The sequence below is a fragment of the Coturnix japonica genome, chromosome 6, assembly GCF_001577835.2.
Source record: "Coturnix japonica isolate 7356 chromosome 6, Coturnix japonica 2.1, whole genome shotgun sequence".
Classification (NCBI taxonomy): Eukaryota; Metazoa; Chordata; class Aves; order Galliformes; family Phasianidae; genus Coturnix; species Coturnix japonica.
The window spans coordinates 6,582,013-6,602,257 of NC_029521.1; the positions used below are offsets into that span (position 1 = coordinate 6,582,013).

General features: G+C 40.0%; 1 long non-coding RNA gene across 1 annotated transcript in view; it reads left to right on the forward strand.

The window, feature by feature from the left end:
- The first annotated feature begins 15,434 nt into the window (after positions 1-15,434).
- LOC107315659 overlaps positions 15,435-20,245 on the forward strand; it is a 46,377-nt gene continuing 41,566 nt past the window's right edge. The window contains exon 1 of the long non-coding RNA XR_001556006.2: positions 15,435-15,488. This is a non-coding gene — a long non-coding RNA (uncharacterized LOC107315659). The remainder of the gene's footprint in view (positions 15,489-20,245) is intronic.

Here is a 20,245-nt window from a genome sequence, read left to right on the forward strand (position 1 = left end):
AGCAGGAATATGCCAGAAACACATCTTCAGCCCAGGAAAACTTCTTACTGACACTTCATAGGAAAACATTCACATGTATATGAAAGGAGAAAATCCTTACCTTGAAGAAATTATTTCACATCTGTGCTACATTATCCATTTATCTCATCTGTAGAGCTAATATCTGCATAACTGTTAAAAATTTCTAGTAACTTTTCTGCTGTCTGGTCAGATGTTAACGGAACAGCAAGAACTTCTTTGGGAAACAAAATGAGAGTTACACCAAACAGACAGCTGGGGGAAATTTTCTGTCTGACCTGGCTGGCTGTTGGTTTCAGTCCCTTCTCTATAAACATCAGTCAAAATGCAGTTCTGAGTACTGAGTTTTAAACAGTGAGTGATATCTGGGAACTAAAATAAGAGGCTCTCAATGGCAAACACTGCCTTTGCTTCTCCCTCTTGATCTGAGCTATTGAGCTTTAAAAGCCAGACATAAATAGATCTCTCACTCTCTAAAGTATTATAAATGTTCTGCCTGTCTTTTGAGGCATGTAAAAGTCATCTAATGTATTAAAAGCCTAGTAGCTTTATAAGCAGAAGGATACAAAACACAGATCAAATTTGAAAAGCTGAAACATTGCTCGAAGACTGCCACTTCTACAGGAACAATAGAAAACTCTGCACCTACATGCAATTGCTGCTCCAAGTTGTTTATAGTATAAAGAGATCACGCAGACAAATCTTGAACAATGATATCTAGTTACAAGAATGGGAAAGTGTAGGTTAGAGGTAGAGAGGAAGAGAATGGAAGTGCATTTTCTCTTTGCAGTAGTCAAAGACTAGTATAGGTCTCTGAATCACTGCTTATGTATAACAGCATCATCCAACAGCCATAGTCTGTTCTTTCCAGGCCGGAAAACAAGAGTTGGATTAAGTAGTGGAATCAAGGGCAGCTTAATTTCACCACCATAAATCTTCGAAACAGTTTTGTTAAACATGATTTACCCTTGCATCCCTGTTCTATAGGTAGCTATATTTATCCTATTGAAAGCAATGAGTAAAACTTTCCACTTGACCCTTGTAGGGCTCAGTTTGGGATGGTATCTGTAGAATTAGTTGCAACATGTGGGTCCTAGAATAAAGTGGGAAGACATCAAATAGCCAAAACAAAACAGTGCTGAATGAAATGCCTATCACTCTGTTTTGTCACTAGGCTGCTCAAGGACCGTATTGCTTTGGGTCACATTTTTTTCTTTTTCCAAAGATTACAGCAAAATTCTTTATTTTAACTAGTGTGATTCTGCACATGACTTTAATAATCCAAGATCCAAATTCATTGTTACTTTCCCTACATCTTCTGCTTCTGAAACACAGGTTATTTTTCAAGAGAAAACCTTGCCAAGAATGTAAAACCTTTTGTCTCTAACAGCTGTTTGCATCAGTTTATTAATTAATTTTAATTACATGATTTAATTACACTAGACACAGAGTCCAATGTAAAGACTATTTCTGCAAAACAAACTTAAACTCAATGGATAAACCTGGATTATATCAACACAAGGTTTACGCTGTCTAAACAGCGCTCAACTGTTTTAGTTGTTTACGCCACTATACCTAAACAAAAGTAACTGTTGTAGTTTTTGATTCCCCAGTAATCAAGGCCTTACATCAGGAACAGAAAGTTTACCAGGGTTGCTCTGGGCTGACATTCTTCTCCCTTTGAAACATTTTATATAAGTTTTAAGGAAATTGTGTAGCTGAAGGATAGCAGTAACTCCAGAATGTGCAGAGAAATGTACAGAAGAGATCTGCTTCCATATCCTGAGGAAAAAGCATCAAAAGCAGTAAATGATGGTTTGCACGCTTCACTGTGGGCTGTCTAAGGGGCCTTTCCCAAACTGTTTTTATCAGGAATGCTTATCAGAATCTCTCTTCTCTACTGAATAAAAGCCACCACCAGAGGAAACACATCCTTGTTATACATAGTTGCAATTTTTACAGAGTGTGTGGAATACACGACCTCCGGGAGCTGTCAAACTGTCATCCTCACACATCTGAAAAATGGGTTAAGAAGAACTTGGAGGAGTTACAACATAAACTGCGTGATTTGCAAAATACGAAGGGAAGGCCATCATTTTCCAGTTATGTGTGTGCGAACAGATAACTGCTGTATTTAAATATGCCAGTATCAGAATTTAATAGTATACAAATTAACGCTGGCTATCCTGATCAGTTTTTGTTTTAAACTTGATCCAACGCATGGGTAGCTCTAACGAAGTCCAAAGTGCTTCACAAGGAAAGGAAGATTAAAAGAATCAGATTAAAACCTGAAGAATTTCTAACAGAACTGGTTGCATGGTCTCAAGCCTGTGCCACAATTTCCCTCTGAGTGGAAACAGTCTGTAGAAATATCCCTCCTTATTTAGCAACCAAGAATCCACATCTAAGTTTAAGCATGCATGAATAGTGAAAAACATGCATCCGAAAGAAAGCCACACTTAGGAAGCATTAAGCAATAGGTGCAAATAATGAACTAAAACACACAGACAGTCAAGAGAGCCATAACACACATCTGTCTCAGGTCTAAATGACACTATTGCTCAGAATGATTATTGCAATGCTTGCCCGTTTATGAGGCCCTTCCCTCTACACACCAGCCAAAACAACACAGCAGTTCCCTCTTGTTCACATTCTCTAATCACAAGCAATCACTAGTTTGGGAAGAACTAGTTCAAGTAATTTTAGGACTTAAAACTACCTAATCTACATTAAGTTATACTGCAGGTTACTGTTCCACACGCACATATGCCTCTCTGTTGGTCTTGCACAATCCAGAGCATGGTTTTTATCAACCTGAATTGGCACCTAAATGCTAGAGTTGGTACTGTATGCAGTAATGCACACATACCCTTTATATTTTACTGACTCCAGGAAAAGTCATCTTTGGGACAGCGGTAGCTTCTTTAACCAGAGAGCTAAATTTACTACTAGTGGTCTCCTGAGTCCTCAAGCAGCACAGAAGCCCACAAACACGTAAGTTATGACTGGGATATTAAGGAGCAAGTAACCCTACACATACATGTTTTCTATAGACATAGCATTTCCCGAATCACATATGTAATAGATAGGCTAATTCCTGTACATGTTTGCAGATTAAGTTATCTTCAAGAACTGGGAAGTGCAACTTGCTCCACCCTCATTCCCAGTATCAATATTGGATGTGCCATTTTGCACTAATACATATATCCATGATGCTGAAATCTCTCTTACTGTGTATTAAATAATCAATAGCATCACAACCTGCGTTCACATAGTATTATACACTGGCTTTCAGGAACTGCCTATTGCTCTATTTTTGTTCAGAAAATGTTTGCTATCGATGGTTCGCTGGAAGGGGCTCATCAAATTACTAATGCAGCTATTAAAGCTATCAAATTACCAATTTTGAGGGATCAATTCAAAGCACATTAAGATAAGCAGAAATCCAAAGTAAACAAGGACATTTCTTCCCTCCAGTAACTCTCCTAACAGGTTTTGAATGCTGAACTCTGTTCTTCCTGACAGTATTAACCCCTTGTTTGGATGACCCTCACTGGCCAATACACTTAAGCAGCTATTCCAGGGGTTCACTAAATGTTCTGTTTTGCAGTTTGGAATTGCAGGGGTGGATGGAGAGGGTGCGGGAGGGGAAGATGAGGAAGAGCACTGGGTTTGTGTTTATTTTGAGAGACCGGGGGATAGATTACTTCCTAGGCTTCCTGATAATATGCTTATTTTTATTCACATTGTCACTAATGTTTTCCCATGAACAAATATTTATACTTGAGAGGAAATGTTTCAGAAACATATCAGGATAAGAAAAGCGTTCACTTCCTTTCTCTTTACTATGAGAAAGCAATTTGGTTACATGAGAAAGAAAATAGATTCCCTAGAGATGTCTGGGGGGGAGGGGGAATGGGTCATTCTTGCAGGGAATCCATTCTCAAAAGTAGCTACAGCATTTCATATGTGGTTACAGGAAATGAATACATCAGAGATTTATTGTTTCCTTTGTTCAGGAAAAAAAATTACATTTGCATTTTGCAATCTTAATTAAAATATTCTCCTTTCAACAAATTTTAGAAGCATGTTATGGTCTTATCTGCATTATTATAATGTACATTTAATACATACAGCAAAATATAAGTTATTTTTTTCTTCTTGGTTTTAAACATATAATAGTCATATTAATGCACTGGCCCTTTTAGTCTGAATTTCATTGACTACTGGCAAACTTGAGCAGGAAGTCAGACTACATGACTTCCTGAGGGTCCTTACCACCTCAGTTTTCCTGTGATCCTAAAGTAAGGGGATGTGTTAGTTTTTTTTTCTTATATATTCTTCCTTAAGAAACAGCAGAGATCTTTCTCAATACAGGAGAAGCTGAGTATGTGATTTGGCAAAAGCATTACTAATATGTGCCTGTAATTCAGCCTACCAACAGCCCAACCTATATCCAGACCGCACAGGCTGGAAAGGAGGGATGCCTGATTGCATCGATTAAAAAAAAATAAAAATTAAAATTAAAAAAAAAAAAATAGAAGTGAGAAACTTCCTTCAGCCTAGGATTTCATTCATTTCCTCTTTCTACAGCTGCCCTGCTTAAGTACTCATTCTTCAAAATTTGACTTAGCAGCTTCTGATGCTTTGTCCAAAAGCTGGATGTTAGGCCACGTAGGCTACTATGCGTAGAAGCTGCCTATAACACCAATTCTGGAACAGCACAGATCCCTTAGACTATTTTTTGATCTTGTGGAATAGCCAATGAAGTTGAGTAATCCTGTAAGTGAAAGGATTAACCCTAGGATTCCCAGCTACTACTTTCAGTGAGAAATATATATACATATACGTGCTATAACTTGAAAACACATGAAAAAAGCATCTGGACAGAACAACAGTGGCAAGAGTAATACTAAGTAAAGGAAATCAGTTTTTCTTTAATTTCTCTTTAAGATTACTTACCTCACTGGAGAAAGTAATCTTCAAATCCATTTTTAGCTGCTTGATTAAGGTCAAAATTCCATTAAAGATATTTCATGTCTTTTACCATGGCTCTCCTGAAGAGAAAAGTACAGAGGAAAAAAAAACATCATAAACATTACAATTCTCAAACAAAAAAACCCAATATTAAAGACATCATATTTTATTTTGTAATGCAACACTGCTTAGTCAACAAAACAGTCTATCAAAGTTTCAAATGTAGGTAAACTGAGTATCTGCACTAGAGCACAAACTTCACTCCAATGCATTGGAAAAATCATAGGCATAGATATGATTTTGTGCATACCTGGGAACTGCTTAACAAAAGCTTCTTTTGAGTAGCTTTTCCCAGATGTGGATATAAGAAGCACTCTATGCATTAAAACCAAGCACTGATGCTGCTCTGAAAGCAAAGCTCAACAGGCTAAGCAGATTTAGAGGTTCCACACTAGCGTGAAATGCACAACTAAAACAGAGATTCTTCAGCTGAAGAGGCCTGCATAGTTTTCCTAAGCATTTCCCTCCTTATGCAAATAATCAGAGTTGAATTTAGAAATGAAATCGGCTACCCACAGAAATTCCTCCCTTCAGTAGTGTAAAGATGGCTAATATAAAGATGTTGACCAAGATGGTGATAAATAGTCAAAGGTTATTAGTAAAGAAAACTCACCAATATCAATGCCTTGACCCAATAGCTGAGGCAGTCTCCACTGGGGAGTGATCTCCAAGAGATGCTGCCTCAGTGGTGGTCAGCCCTTAAATGAGCTCTCAGAGGAGGTGGAGTCAAAGTCCACCCCTTCCGGGAGCACAGCTAAATTACTCTCACCTGTGCTCCCACAGCTGACCCAACACTTGCCTCAGCTAATTAATCAGTGGTTCAAGCTGTGATTTCCCAGACAAGTAGGCACAAGACAACAGTGTGAGTGAGCGCAGAAAATGAGGTATCACCTGATTCCACCCTGTAGAACAAGCAACACACTTACACTAGAGTCAAGGGCACAATGTTTATATCATACCCTTCCAAAAGTACTACTGCCATAGAAGGAGCATCTTTGCTAGTCAGCCCTAAGTATTTCAGTTACCAAGACTACATTAGTCTTTATTAGTTGCTGTTTCACGCAGCTATGACTGTTAAGAATCTTCTCAGCATGTTATCTACTGTCTTCACCCTGACTTCCATGAAGGCAGGCCCAAACAGCCTCCACATATCAACCCTACCAATCACAGCCTTATCTCACAACAGAACAAACCCCAAATAACAAAGTTGAGACATTAGCACACATGGGAGTACCAAACATGTTTAAACACCTATTCATGTGATACTGAGACATTCATAACTGTTCTGTTTCCTCAGTACTGATGTCAGATTCAAAGTTATTTCCATCTTTTTACACAACATCTCTATAAAAAATGAAGAATTTGATGCATCTGATGGTAAACTCACAGCTCCCTCTCTTTTCATTTCACTGAAACCTCATACGTTTCAACCAGCGCGTCTCTGCTTTGCCCTCATTAAAATCCAGAGATACTGACTCCATTGACAGATTAAGATCTTCCACACTTCCAGGCAGCCGTGCAAAGCCTTTCCACCAGCTCATTCATAATTCTTCTTCAGATGTCATTAATTATTTACACCACTGTCAAAGGCCACAGGGAGACTCTCCAGCTGGCAGGGAGTTGGTTTTTTAATTGTGTATGATCAGGCAGCATGTAGTTAAACCTGATTTTCATCATTACTAAGGAAGAGGCTAAAAGTTCCAGTTCACTTAAAAAAAGGAAAAAAAGATTCTGGCCTCCCTCTTCTCACCCCTCAGTCTTACTTCTACTTTCTGGTTTTGAAGATAGTTGAGGTTATAAAAGAAAGCTTCTCTCAATTAGCACTATGCTTCCAAATTACAACTCTAACTTAGCAAAGGTAGTGGAGGCAGATCACTATCACAGAAACAGAGCAGCTAAATCACACATGTAACTTCCCTTATCTGAGTCTTTAGAAGCTCACAGCTGAAGAGGCCTGGCTTGAAGCATTTCTTACCCTGCACTTCTGTGCTACAGAGCATCCATTCTAACCCTGGCAGCACAGCTCCTTCCCTCCCTGATGCGCTCCTCACTCAGGCAGGAAACAAGCTGTCACCTGGACTGATGCTCGCACACAATGTGTTGCGGGAGCACTATGTTGCTGTCTGCAGGACATGCAGTACAAACATAAATTGAGGAAAAAAAAAGCCAGCTGGAACAAACAGTAATTCAGTGACGGATGTACTTTTATATTACAATTCTCTAAGGTGCTGAATTTTTGTTAAACTGTCACAAAGCAGAGGAGCAGGAGGCTGCTGCAGAGGGGCTGGCAGGCAATATAGATGCAGCACAAGCCAGGCCCAGCAGGAACACAGATGAGGCCATGTGGAATGCTGAGCTGCCTGGGTGGATCCTCAGGGCCAGTGCCTCTTCTGCTGCAGAAATAAATGCTAATGTATATGTATATTTCTGCTTTAATACACTTCAAACTTTTGCCTTTAAGATTGCCAGTACAGAAGAAGTTCACATACAACAAAGAGCAGAAGCTCAGTTTGCTGTTACAATCTTTGCTATGACACACCTCACTTACTGTACATTACATGGTTGAGCAGACACTAGAAATCTTACTTCCCATTGATACTTAAGTCAACATCTCCTCTGAACACATCTTCAAGCCTTTAACGCTCCAGGACCCTGGTACAATGTGAGCGTTTCACCTTTCCTACATCAGCCTTCACAAATATGCCTTTACTCAAGGTCTCCTTTGAGATGAAGTAACCGACCTCATGTGACTGAAGTACTTTTACTCAGTTTGGCAGTCAGGTTCTAAAATAAAATGGGGTACCAGCAATACCACTAACACAAACACAGTGACTTGGTCAAACAAGCGCTCAATAAGCATAAGTGTTGAAGCTCTAATTTCCTACACTCCCCACCTGGAGAAAGCATTGCCCTTTTCTCATTCCTCTTTTGAGAGCTTCAGAATTGCAGGGCAAGGTGCAGCCCATGCTGCTCCCCCAGCAGCCCCCTCCTGGGGCCGACCTGCACAACCAGCTCCTCTTATTGCAGGTCTGCTTCCCCACCCGCGTTTGCACTCTGTACCCATTCCCAATTTGTGTTTGTGCAATGGACAGATCCATTAATAATTTAAGATTCAAAAAGAACCCGTGGGCAGGAACATTCCAGTTTTGCTCAGGCGATAGATGCTCCTTCCCTGGTACGTCAACTCCACTTATCTCCGTGCACGCTACGTTAATTCAGAAAATGGCTTTTCAAACAATGTCCATTCACAAAGCACCCACAGGATCTACGCGAGAAGAAACTTCAGTTTGTGCGGTAAACGTGCCAGATAAACGATCTTCGCAAAGAAAAACACGAACAGACTTTAACTTTGCCCAGCGAGTTTTCAAAACGAGGCAGCCAGAGCAGAGCCCTCCTCACGAGCAAATGAAAGTCACAGCAGACGTACCACGAAACGCCTCAGCGCCGCTACCGCCCGACCTCATCGTAACCCACCGTGCCCACCGCAGGAACCGCACGGCTTTGAGAGCAGCACATCCCTCCCCACCAGCCCCGCAGGACGGCAACCGGGCCCGCACGTCTCACCTGAACGGGAAGCGCGAGTGGCAGTGACAGCCGCCAACCTCCGTACGGTGCAGCACGGCCCGCCCTCAGCCCGGCACAGCGCGCCGCCCTGCCCGGCAACGCGGGCGGCCCGACCAACCAGCGCCTGGGGCGGGATGCACCGAGCCGAGCACGCGGTGCTTCCTTTCCTACCTCTGATTCCTCATCTATGACAGACCAAACTCGTTAAGGAGCGCAGTGCAGGCAAGCCATAGGTAATGCAGCATCATACAGTATTTAAAAGGGTTGTAGTTCACATTGGTGACATGCTTAAAGCTTAGGTGAGTTCTGGTACAAAAGGAACTTTCTCTCCCTTCGCTTGATGTCTACCTTGTCAGCCCTGGATCTGTGTGTGGATCAGGGGCAGTTTGCAGGAGCAGAGCGCTGAGCCCTGATGCACCTGAGGGAGCTTCACCTGCTGCAGTGATCCCAGTGCTGGTTGTGGAGGGGAACTGACAGCACAGCTCAGCCAGGCTGAGAAAAACCTGATGCAAGGCCCAGAAACAACTCTAGCCAGCAGTGTGATGGAGACGCATGCCAAATTTGCTGTCAACTTGCTCTTCCGTTTGAACGGCAGAAGTTAGCCATGATTCCATTTAGAACTAAGGAATCTAGCCCCCAAACCACGTAAATGAGAGCTGAAGTGGAGTTGCTGAATTTACTCTGCTTTTGATGCTTTCTGTTTCATGTGCTTTCCTGTGGAGTCATGAAGGCCCAGAGGGCTGTACCTGCTGTAGAAGTGTCATGCATGCTGTGTCAATATGCTACACCGTACAGCAGGGTAGGTTGGCCTGTATGGAACTGCAGGCAGCCTTGGCTACTCTGCTTGCAACACACATATCATTGCCTTAGGGTACTGGCAAGTACCAGCATACACAGTGCTTTAACTGTGAGAAAAACGTAGGAGGATAATCATAGGATTCTAGGAACTGGATCTTGAAAATAAGTGACGCTCACTTCTGTGAGCCCCTCACTACAGGAACAGAAAGAAAAGGTGTTAGTAAGTCGGCGATGGTTTAAGGTTTTGAATAAATCCTGAAAGCAAACGGCCCTTGTTGGATGTGTGGTATCAACAGAAAAGTCTGTTGGTTGAGCCAGAGTTTCTGTCTAGGATGGGAAGCTTCTTTTGCTTGGTAAGAGTTTATTCAGAGTTCTGGTACCCCATATTCAAAAACCCACTAAGGAAGCTCTCACTGTGCTTCCACAGTCATCTGAGTGCAGAAGTGCATAGTTGTGCAATTCCAATTAGTACAAACTCTATCTAAATTCCTGTAACTCCTGCTGGAGACATAGTATCATTTGTAAGGCAATAGGAGCAGACAGCTGAGATCACGAGGTTATCATCTCTGTCTGTTCAGAAGATGGCCACAAACCTTGTATTGGCTAATATTTCTACCTCTGCTAAGAAAACCCATGCAAGATAAAAGTCAACCCATGCAACAGGTGACATAGTTTGCTTTAAGTCAGCTGCTTTTAGTGAGTGCTGAGAGCTTGTCTCTCATGCCTTTCCTTAGCACTTCAAAATGAGTTTAGGTTGTATGAGTGGTGCTTCACTGACAGTCCTCAAAACTGAACTCCAAATTAGGTCCAGCACAAGCAAGGAGGCTTCTCAGTGCTACCAGGAAGAAAACTTTGCTAGGTTGAGGGTAGTTCATTCATTTACACCAGTAAATGACAGTATAATTTAAGTAATCATAGAAAAGGCTTAAAAACTACACTGTAAGATTAAAAAAAAAAAGATTTCTTAATCGTGGATTGTGTGATACAACAGGATATAATGATAAAGTAAATAATCATGGATTGCGTGATACAACAGGATATAATGATAAAGTAAATATGTAGCTTGCTCCAAAAGTAATGCCTTCTAAATATTTCCATGAGAACTACAATAAATACAAAGAACACAATAACACTATTTGACAGAGCAAGTTCAGAACTACAGAACTAGTCACAGCCATTAGCTATGCTTTTTGTCAGGAAGGAACAAGAGGCGGCATGCAACACTTGTAAAAACCTTCATCAGAGAAGGTGACCCACTCTCAGTGCCTCCAGTGCCTGCATGCAGCATGCACCACCTTGCTGTGCTCACATCCACTAGTTAATTTCCATCACTCTTCAGAAAGCAAACATCAGTAGGTGCCATCTTTTTTCCCCACATGGAAGAACTCAATTCCCCACCTTTGCTTCAGAATAGTCATGGAATAGATGAGCAGAAGCCATGTAAATTCCTACATTTCAAGGAATGAATTACTAAGTATTTTATTAAATTTGCTGTCAAGAATAGTTGGTCAACAGTTGTGTAACTTTTATGATAGTATCTTGAACTCAGACACAAGACAAACTGATACCAGTCATGATGTCAGGACTGTGATTACATCACTCCCTGCTCACAGCAGATACCGTGGTGACAAAAGTATTTATGGTTGTGAGTCTTTTCATTGCTGCTTCATGGCAGATGAACTGCATTTACGTTATTCTGACTATAGTAGCTTCAGATGAGTCATGTTTTCCATTATGAATCTGAGATAATAGATTTGAAAGAGGTTTTTGTTCTGTAGAAAAGGGATGTAAAGTCTGTTCTGTGTGATTGGTGCATTTTTCCTCCTCTTCAGCACCCACTAAGCAAACAGGATGGAGCTACACTGCCTAAGCTACCTGTGTTCAAACAGTGCCCAGAAGCATGTTTCACACAGATAACAAAGCACAAGCCTTTGTGCTGTGCTGGAATAGGAGGAATGGGAGTGTTCAGCTACTCAGTTCTGAAAACTGGGCTGTGGTAACTGGGGAGGTCATGTAGGAGGTAATGTTGAGCTGGTTAGGGAAGTGAAGCCCCTGTGTTTTCTGGCTAGGCTTAGAAAACAATGGCTCATTGTGCTACAATTCATTGAGAAACTGTTAATATTTTACTCTCTATTGCCACAAAGTTACTCTCAGAATGATGGCTGTGGTCAACATAGTCTTTTACTACCAAATCAGTAACAGGCATCAGACAGTGGTATCTCATTGTCAAGTATTCTGACTGTGCCCATAACATCCCACAGGCTGCACCCATACCTGGCTTCTATTTCCATCCCCTGTTATTTGATGTTAGGGTAAGTAGAATTCCTGCTCTCCACATCTCTGTGTGGCAAAGATTGTACTGGCCATAACTCCCAAAAGACATCAGAATCACAGTGATTCATCTACTCAAGCCTTTCTTAGAAAGCCTTGTGATATCTTGCAGCTGTAATTTAACAAATCATTCCAAAGAAGTGAGAGGTGATTTTTTCCTCACAAGGTTTCAGCAAGTCCATGTGTCACAGCATTGTGAGCAGACCAACAGCTGAATGAAACCTCAGAAGGCACGTTATAAAATTTTGCTGAAGGTTTAGATCATCTTTATAAGCTAATATTCTAACACTGAAGCAATGACCACAGTGAATCATTCAGTGATTGCACCAGAAAAATGTGTAAGCCTTGAAGAGATTTGGCTGGATAAAGACACTGACTTGCAAAACACATGAGAAGGAAAAAATTCACTGGCAAATTGTAGTAACAGTGAAATATTTTAGCCCAAGCAGAAATAGTTAGGTTGGAGAAGTACCAAATCTATAATACACAAAGTCAAGCAGAAGGGATCCATCCACAATTTTGGCAAGTTTTCCTAAATCTCTCATTGCTTTAGGTCGCAGAAGTAGAAGGATTGAAGTGACAACAGAATTCCTGAAGTCTAGTAGTTCTTAGAAATAAAATCCTACTAGCTGTACTTTGACAGATGGTTTCTGTTTATCCAGCATCATTCAAAGTGGTGTTTTCTTACAGCTCTTTCTTGTTCAGTAACAAAATCTTATAACCTGATTGGACAAACCTATGAAGAATACACTCAAAAAAACACCAGAAGGAACAATAGTGTTATAGAAGAAGAACAGAGAGAAACCCTTTCCTTCATTAATTTCTGTGGTTTAATAAAACATGATCAATTAATACATTTAGGCACACCTAACTAGTCTTCTGGAAAGTACAAAATTCAGCAAGTAAAACTAATATGACCCCATTAGAAAACCCAATTGATTCAGGAAGAAAAGATAATAAAATAATGTAAGGTGTTAAATTAACTGAAGATTATCCATCCTTGAGTTCAGATGTAAAACCAAGAGCTATAACTGATAAAAAAAAAAATTTCTATCCTATCGTATCCTATCCCATCCTTTTTCCTACACTATAAACACAGAGTTCAGGGATGGATTTAGTATAGAAAAGAAGTCTCCCCATTTGTATGGGTTGGTGTGCTCCTGCAACATCTGGTAAAAGCACCATGTTCACAGAGCCTGCTTAGCCTGAGTTGCACAATTTAACCTCTGCTTGAAACCACTGTGGACTGCTGACTGCCAATACAGAGGATTTGTACCAGTGTAGCTGTGTTCCTAGCAAATCCCCAATACAACTAACCAAGGCCTGAAAGACTATCTGGGTTTGGTTCTCAGCAACAATTCACCATAACCTTTTACCATGCAGGAAGTGTGAAATGCTACCAAACCAGAACAGCATGGTTTTATTCTGCTTAACAAAGAATAAGCAATCAGTTGCAACTAGTGGGAAGTAGACCCTTTGTGAATTAAATGCTGGGTAGCTGAAAACTGAGATTAATCAAATTACTTGTTCGCCTCTGCACATTCTTCCAGGGACCAGTCAGTTTCAAAGAAAAATATAGTTTTGTCTCTTTCTTTCTAGGTTTATTGCTATACAAATGTCCGATTGCTTTGTATGCCTTCACTCCTAACCTGAAAGAAGTGAGGAAGATGAGAATTTTCCCCATTCCCTATCGCCAAAGGCCAGACCTCTGTTCAGTAGAAAGCATGGGAGTCTCTCATAAAGGTATCACTCTAATAAAAGCATCATTTTTCTAGTGACTACACATGTCAGTTCAAGTACTGCTTGCTGTAAAAGAGCTCTGGAGCACACATTGGAGCTGCCATGCTTGCTCCCTTGTGCCCCCATTTATCCTGTTTGCTAGTTAAAACAAGCAACTATGGATGTGAAATGTGATTTGGTTTCTGTCCTGACAAATATGTCTCACAGCTCCAAAGATCTTTGGCCAAAATAAGCCAAGTTTTTTCTGTACTAGAGTGCTGGAAAAGCAATACCATCCAATATCTCAGAGTATGATAAGCACATGAAAATGGATACAGATACCTAAAAGGACAATATTGATAATTATTCTTTGTTTTTGTAATACCCTGTTTTTTGTTAGCAAATAATTACTGAGGGCTTTTGATGCTGAACTCAAGAAAGTTTTCTGCTTTTTTTTTTTTGTTTGTTTGTTTTTTATGGAAAATTCAGGCTTTCTGAAACAAAAAAAAAAGCACAGAAGAGTTAGCATAAGCAGTGCTCTTGTAATTTGACAGCTAGCTCTTTTCATGCACTGAAGCACATTTATGGCACTTTATGAAGAGTTTGTGTTTACTCTGAAGTATGTGGTTCAACCTGTATGATTATAAGTATCAGTGACAGTACTTTTGTTTTTTATCTATACAAAGCTTAAAATGTACACTCATTATTCACTGAACTTTTGAATATCATTTTTATACTTTTGTGCAGTTCAGAAAGCATAAGCTAGTTTGTTATGGTTTTTTTTAAGTATTCAATACACTTAGTGACATATTTCTAAAAAATTTTTGCTCATTACATTGTAGCATGTTGTGAACGTTCTGTTTCTTAGTTCCTTGTCTAGTAGGCCTCTGTAAGGTAGAAGTGCTACAAAAGGAGTAATAATGCAAGAAGAATAGCAATAAACATACAAAAGGTTATCTATAGGAAAAACTCACCAGAACAGAAGCTTTCAGTCTCACTAGAAAACACAGAAGTGCAAACTCCAAGAGATGCTGCCTTAGTGGTGGTCAGCCCTTAAATGAAGTCTAGAAGAGGTGGAGTCAAGCTCCACCCCTTCTGGGAGCATAACTGAATTACCCTCACCTGTGCTCCCACAGCTGAATGACAGTTGCCTCAGCTGATTAATCACGGGTTCAGGCTGTGATTACCAGTTTCCCATTCAGCCTCCAAGCACAAATGTTTCCTTTTGATTAATACACACAGTTTACAAGTATTTTTAATGGGAAGGGAAATTGTAAAACTAAATCTGACTACGAATTTTTAAAGAGCAAAGTAACATAGGAGAGCATGGCAGTGTCTAGATCTGCTAAGAGTAACTGTTTCAAATTATCTTCATAAAGCTCACCTGTTCCCAATTTTCTCTAAGTAGAAATACTGAGATGTGAGATAAGGGTGTCAGTGAGTCTTAAAGTAAGCAGCGAGACCTCAGAGATGAAGGTCTGGTGTAGTAGAAATACTAAGTCATGGCTCAAACCAGTGATGGAGCACCTGGTGGGGAGACAGGGCCAACCCAGGGGAGCTCAGGTGCAAGCAGTGAAGCTGAGTGACTGGAAGGGGTGGAACCAGGATCTGCCCCTTCCCAGACCTCATTTAAGGGTTGGCAGTGGAAGCAAGAGAAATTTACTGGTGATCCCTGCTTATCTGGGGTCTTTTGAGGGTAAGTAGGTTCTCTCCTTGTTTTTTCTGTCTATGGTTAGTTGGTACACTTGAGCTTATCTGTGCTTGCTGCAGCCCTTACTACCCTGCTGTTGATTTAATGCTTTTCATCATGCCACAACACTGTATCTGGCAACCCTGTTACTAAAGTAGAGCCTGTAGGGTATAGAGACTTTGTGCTGTGAAAATGTTTTTAAGTTTATAGCTGTGCTTGCTAGTTATGGTGAAGAAGCTGTTTTGTGAGTGTGGCCTTTGAGAGTTTTCTTCTCATCAGCAGGTCAAGCACTACGTTACTGGGATCTAAGCATTTACAAGGAATTAATCTGGTGAGTAAATAGAAGTATGAAATCAGTATCAGTACTTTTGGTTGTATGAAGCTTCTTCTCCCATTCCATTTCTGCATCTGTTTTGGCTCTTTGGAAAATAATATAGCAATACATCCTGTCATCTGTTCTGTTAAGTAACACTTGTACTGTTACATGTTGTGTTTCCTAGACGCAAGGAGAAAAAGTATAGTGGGTTAAAAAAAGTATCAAAAACCAGAGTTAGAAGCAAGGTTCTCTTGAAATTTCAGACTTAATTTGCAGGAGTTATGTCTTTCTTTTTTACTCTGTTGGTCTTTGAGGATAGAAAAATCTCTAAAAAATTCTGTAGCCTTATTGATGTGATTAGCTTTCTGCATTATTTTGTAAGGGCCAAGTATGGTATTAATCTGGGTCATTAGGAAAAAAACTAAGAAATAATTTGTGTTTGCCCACGGTAAAAATGATTAATAAAGCACATACATTCATCTGGAAGTATTGCAGTTTTTAGTCTGTATTTTTGGGCTTTTAAGCACTCTTTAATTATTCATTGATAATTGATTCTGCTGAGAAGTAAAAGCAAAGAGCACTGCTGACTGTGTAGTGAAAATAGTATAGATTCGTATCTGCTTTTAAATAGCAGAATGAGTCAATGCAAAAAAAGCCTGTGACTTGAATCAGTATAAATCTGAGAAATTGTGATGTACATTGTTTTTGTTTAGTATGAGATGAGTATTCTTGAGAACTTTTTGTTTTCAGTAGGGCTGAACTATGGTAGACTGTTGTATCACAGTTTTGGATAATAAGGCTGCTTTTTTGTGATTAGAAGGCTATGAGGAAAGAGAGTAAGAGCACTTTTGTGACTCTGTTGGGGTACCTTGTCTGTTTGCATTTCTGTTGTATTCTGTGAGTAGTAGAACTGAGAAAGATCCAAGTTTGCAATAGCATTTCTTGGGGATCTAGCAGCATCTGCAATGTGACCAACATTTTCCCTACAGTTGGGATCTTCAGTGACTGAGATTTGCTAGGCATTAGAATGAGACTGGCTGTGTGCATATGAAGAAATGGTCATGCTGTAAGACCAATTGGTTTTCAAGGGATTCTTTTCTCACTAGCCTGGTTTCTGTTAAAATATGTTTTTTCATCTCCCCTGCGTAACAGATTGGGTCTTCCAAACTAAAGCCTGTTTTTTGTCTGTCTCCTAGACTGTTTAGATTATCATCAAGAATATTTCCATGGACTTATTGGCTTAAATGTTTTCTTAGGCTGATGTGGTTACCCTGCTTTCAGTTCTGGGGCAGTGTGGGGGTTTCCTGCTTGTGTGTGTGGTACAGACTTCTTCACCATGTTCTGTGGGAATAGCTGGCCTATTGTAAGTATCTTTCTTTATGCTGATACACAATTAAGGTGTTTTCTCAGCCCTACCTGACTTTGCAGGACAGCATCCCTAACAAAGCGTTTGCTAGTGTAAATAAATGAAGACATTAGTTTTTTAAGAATTTAGAAAAGAGATAAAGTCTCTGTGGGTTAAAGGTAAAATACAGTGTATTATAAATAAGGTGTTTACTGTTTACCAATGCCTGCAAATGGAACACTTCAGTACATTTTAAATCCACTACTCTGCTGCCTTACCAGTTACTTTTTCCCTATTTGTGAATCACAGAGTGACTGAAGAAGATCATGTGTCTCAGGGTGTGTGGGTGAAGGAAAGGTTAAACATTTTGTCTGGTACACAGGTGAATCTTGTGCAATCAGTCCCAGTGTTATCCTAATCAGACAAAAGAGCTGTCAGTTGTGGGGACCCAAAAAGAAAGGGGGAAGGTGCAGGAGAAGTTGTTAAGTGTCTTTGTTACAGTGGAGGGGGGGGGGGAAACCAAAAAAATAGCCACCAAAATCAAAACCAAAACAACTTGGATCTGATTCTTGTTTGCAGCTGGTTCCCTGGCAGACCTGCAGATCTGCTGAGTGTTTGCCCAAGTGTTTGGGAAGGTAAGGGGTGGGAGCTGGGACCCAAAACCCTTCTGTCCACACTTTTCATAAGATAGCAGGTGGATAGAGAAAGCCTGGAGCTTGGCTGTATTCTATNNNTACAATTTTCAGTGCTAAACTTTCAGTGCTCCCAAGAGGAGGGGTGTAAAGACTTTTTCATTAAGTTGGAATGATGGAGGTAATAAAGCAAGTGACTTTAACAGGAAGGAAAACATTGTTTTCCCTGCAGAAAAATGCTGAAATGTGTCCAGAACTGAGGTGCCTATAAGTAATATAGCCAATGTTTTGATAATTCAAAGATGATAATTAACTGATTTTTAAAATTCTTTTCTACATGGTGCTTAGGGCTTAGCTGATCAGAAAGTATTTTCATTGGCCCTTTATAGTCAGTCCCACCACTGCTTTCTGTACAGGTATCACTGTACAGTAGCTAAAAGAAATGAGTTGAAGCCATAAGCTGAGAGGCAGGGAAGCTTTTTTACATTCTTACATTCACTGAATGTCTAGGCCATTGCATATGATAAAAAGATGACTATTATTGCTTTCTAGTGTGCTGCAGCAGAGAGCACTGCTACCTGAGTACTTCTGCTTTCATGACAGACAGTCACTGAGAGAATAGCGAGGCTCCAAGGTCACTGTGCACCAGACACTGTGTAAATGTAAATGCAATTTATCTTAGAAACACATTAATGTGGTTTGCACCTCTCAACCTGCCCTGCCCCTCCCCACCCTCCAATAAACTGCCTGCCTTTTTAGCAACTTTGACATCACAGAGAGAGGCCCCTAATTGCACATTTTAAAATTTAATTGCACATAATAATTGGGTGCAGCATAGCGGAAATCAGCTATAAACTGACTAGGAAAATAACATAATCTGCCTATGTATAAGTCTAGTCTGCTATAGCTGTGCTGTATTCTAAGGTAGATCTGATGAAAGTGTTTCCTCTATATACAGAATCTTCTGGCATCTGATAAAGGTATCTTACATAAAATTTAATTTAGGATTTTATAGTCATCAGCTGCCTCTTCCTGTACTACCATTAAAAGCAAACGTGTTCAGCATGTGCTGGCAGGGGTTTCAAAAGCCTCATGCAAAATGTCCTTTTTTGGACATTTTTCCTTAATGCAAATAATATTCATTCTGGGAGTAATGCACCTTTTCCAAGATTTACAGACTCACTGCCTTTACTGGTAGTCATGGAGCCGTCTTTCTGAAGAGCGTGGAACACCTGTCCTTTTAAAATCCGGTCCTTTCAAGAGGTTTCAAATTTAGTATCTCAAAATTAAGGCACTGTAAGTTCATAACCATTCTTTCAAATTCTGCTATTGCTTTCACTCAGCTCAGGTGACCCCATTTTTTATGTTGGGAAATTTTCTTATAATGAATTTCTCATTAAGCCTTAAATCTCTCTGGTGGAGCTATTATTGCTCTACCCCATATGAAAATACATACATAAGGCAGTGCTGAAGAATCCAGACTGAACATGGCAATTTGACTTCATAGGGTTGAAGTTATATTTGAAATTCTATTTTTTTTCTCCTGCAAATGTTACTCTATAAAACACCATCTAATTTGATTATGCCTTACTTACACATCTTGTACTTTGTGATCGTGGGCAAAAAAATCTTACCTAGAAAGAACCTGCCTGAGAGTGATGAAGAAAGAAGTGTTGCGGTAATAGGTCAGGAATCATTTGTGGCTGTTGGGATCTCTTATCAACCTTATTTTTTTTCCCAGTGTTATTGGTCTAGATAAAGCTAAGTAAATATCTTAGACGTTCAGGACTTGCATAGCAACACGCTTATGCCCTGTACCTTTAGTAGCCTTACCCAGACACTCACTTGTGTAATTATTAATGCTAAAGCATAATCCTTCAGTTAGATTCACAAAGACCATTTATATATGAAAAATGTGATTACTTTGACAGAGTGAGTGGAATACTGTCTTACTCAGATAAACTGCTGCCTTTAGAATGCAAGGAGGAACAGAAGTGTAAGACTGAGAGGAAGAAAACATATACTTTTCCTGAGATTCACATGTTGTGTCTAATTCCTTTTAGGACTTAAGATGACAATATTTTTCTCTGCCCTAGTGAACAGGCAGTTCATCCAAGAATGTTGGATGTGGTCACATTACTTTCTTTCATCCCAGGACCTGGTAGTGTGTTCCTTATACTAATAGAGTTGTTAGCTTCTGGCTGTGATTCTGAGGTTTTATCCTATTTGTCTGGCTCTGTTATTCTTTACATGCATGTGTGTATGTATTTAATAGCACAGTTCTATATCTGTTAACCTGGAATATCCTGCTGTATTAATTTGTAGTTTGACTACATACTCTTGTGCAAGTGGACACACCAGAAGATCACAACTGCAATAAGTCTTTAAGGGAAACAATATAGAAAATCATGTCAGTGAGTTACACTGAGCTGTACTATCAGATCAGAATTTGTTTTGTGAAATACAGTGTGTAGCTGTAGCAGACAACTTCAGCCACAACACTGCATTTGAAGTAATTATGTAAAGCAAAATTAGATCCACGCAAAGAGGCTCATTTGCTTCCTGGAAAAAACACTAGCAATGGCACACTTTGTGTGCAGATTTCTATCACTGTATTCTGCTAATTCCACCTACCTTGATTAAATTTAGCTGAGTATAAAGCAGATCTGGTCATTGTCATCTTAACACAAATGCTACAGTAGAGTAACAAGATGGTCAGGTTGAGGCTGGTAGGAAGTTCCACTTTGTGACAGCTGACCTGTGGCTGTCCCATACCAGGCTGGTCACCAGCACAC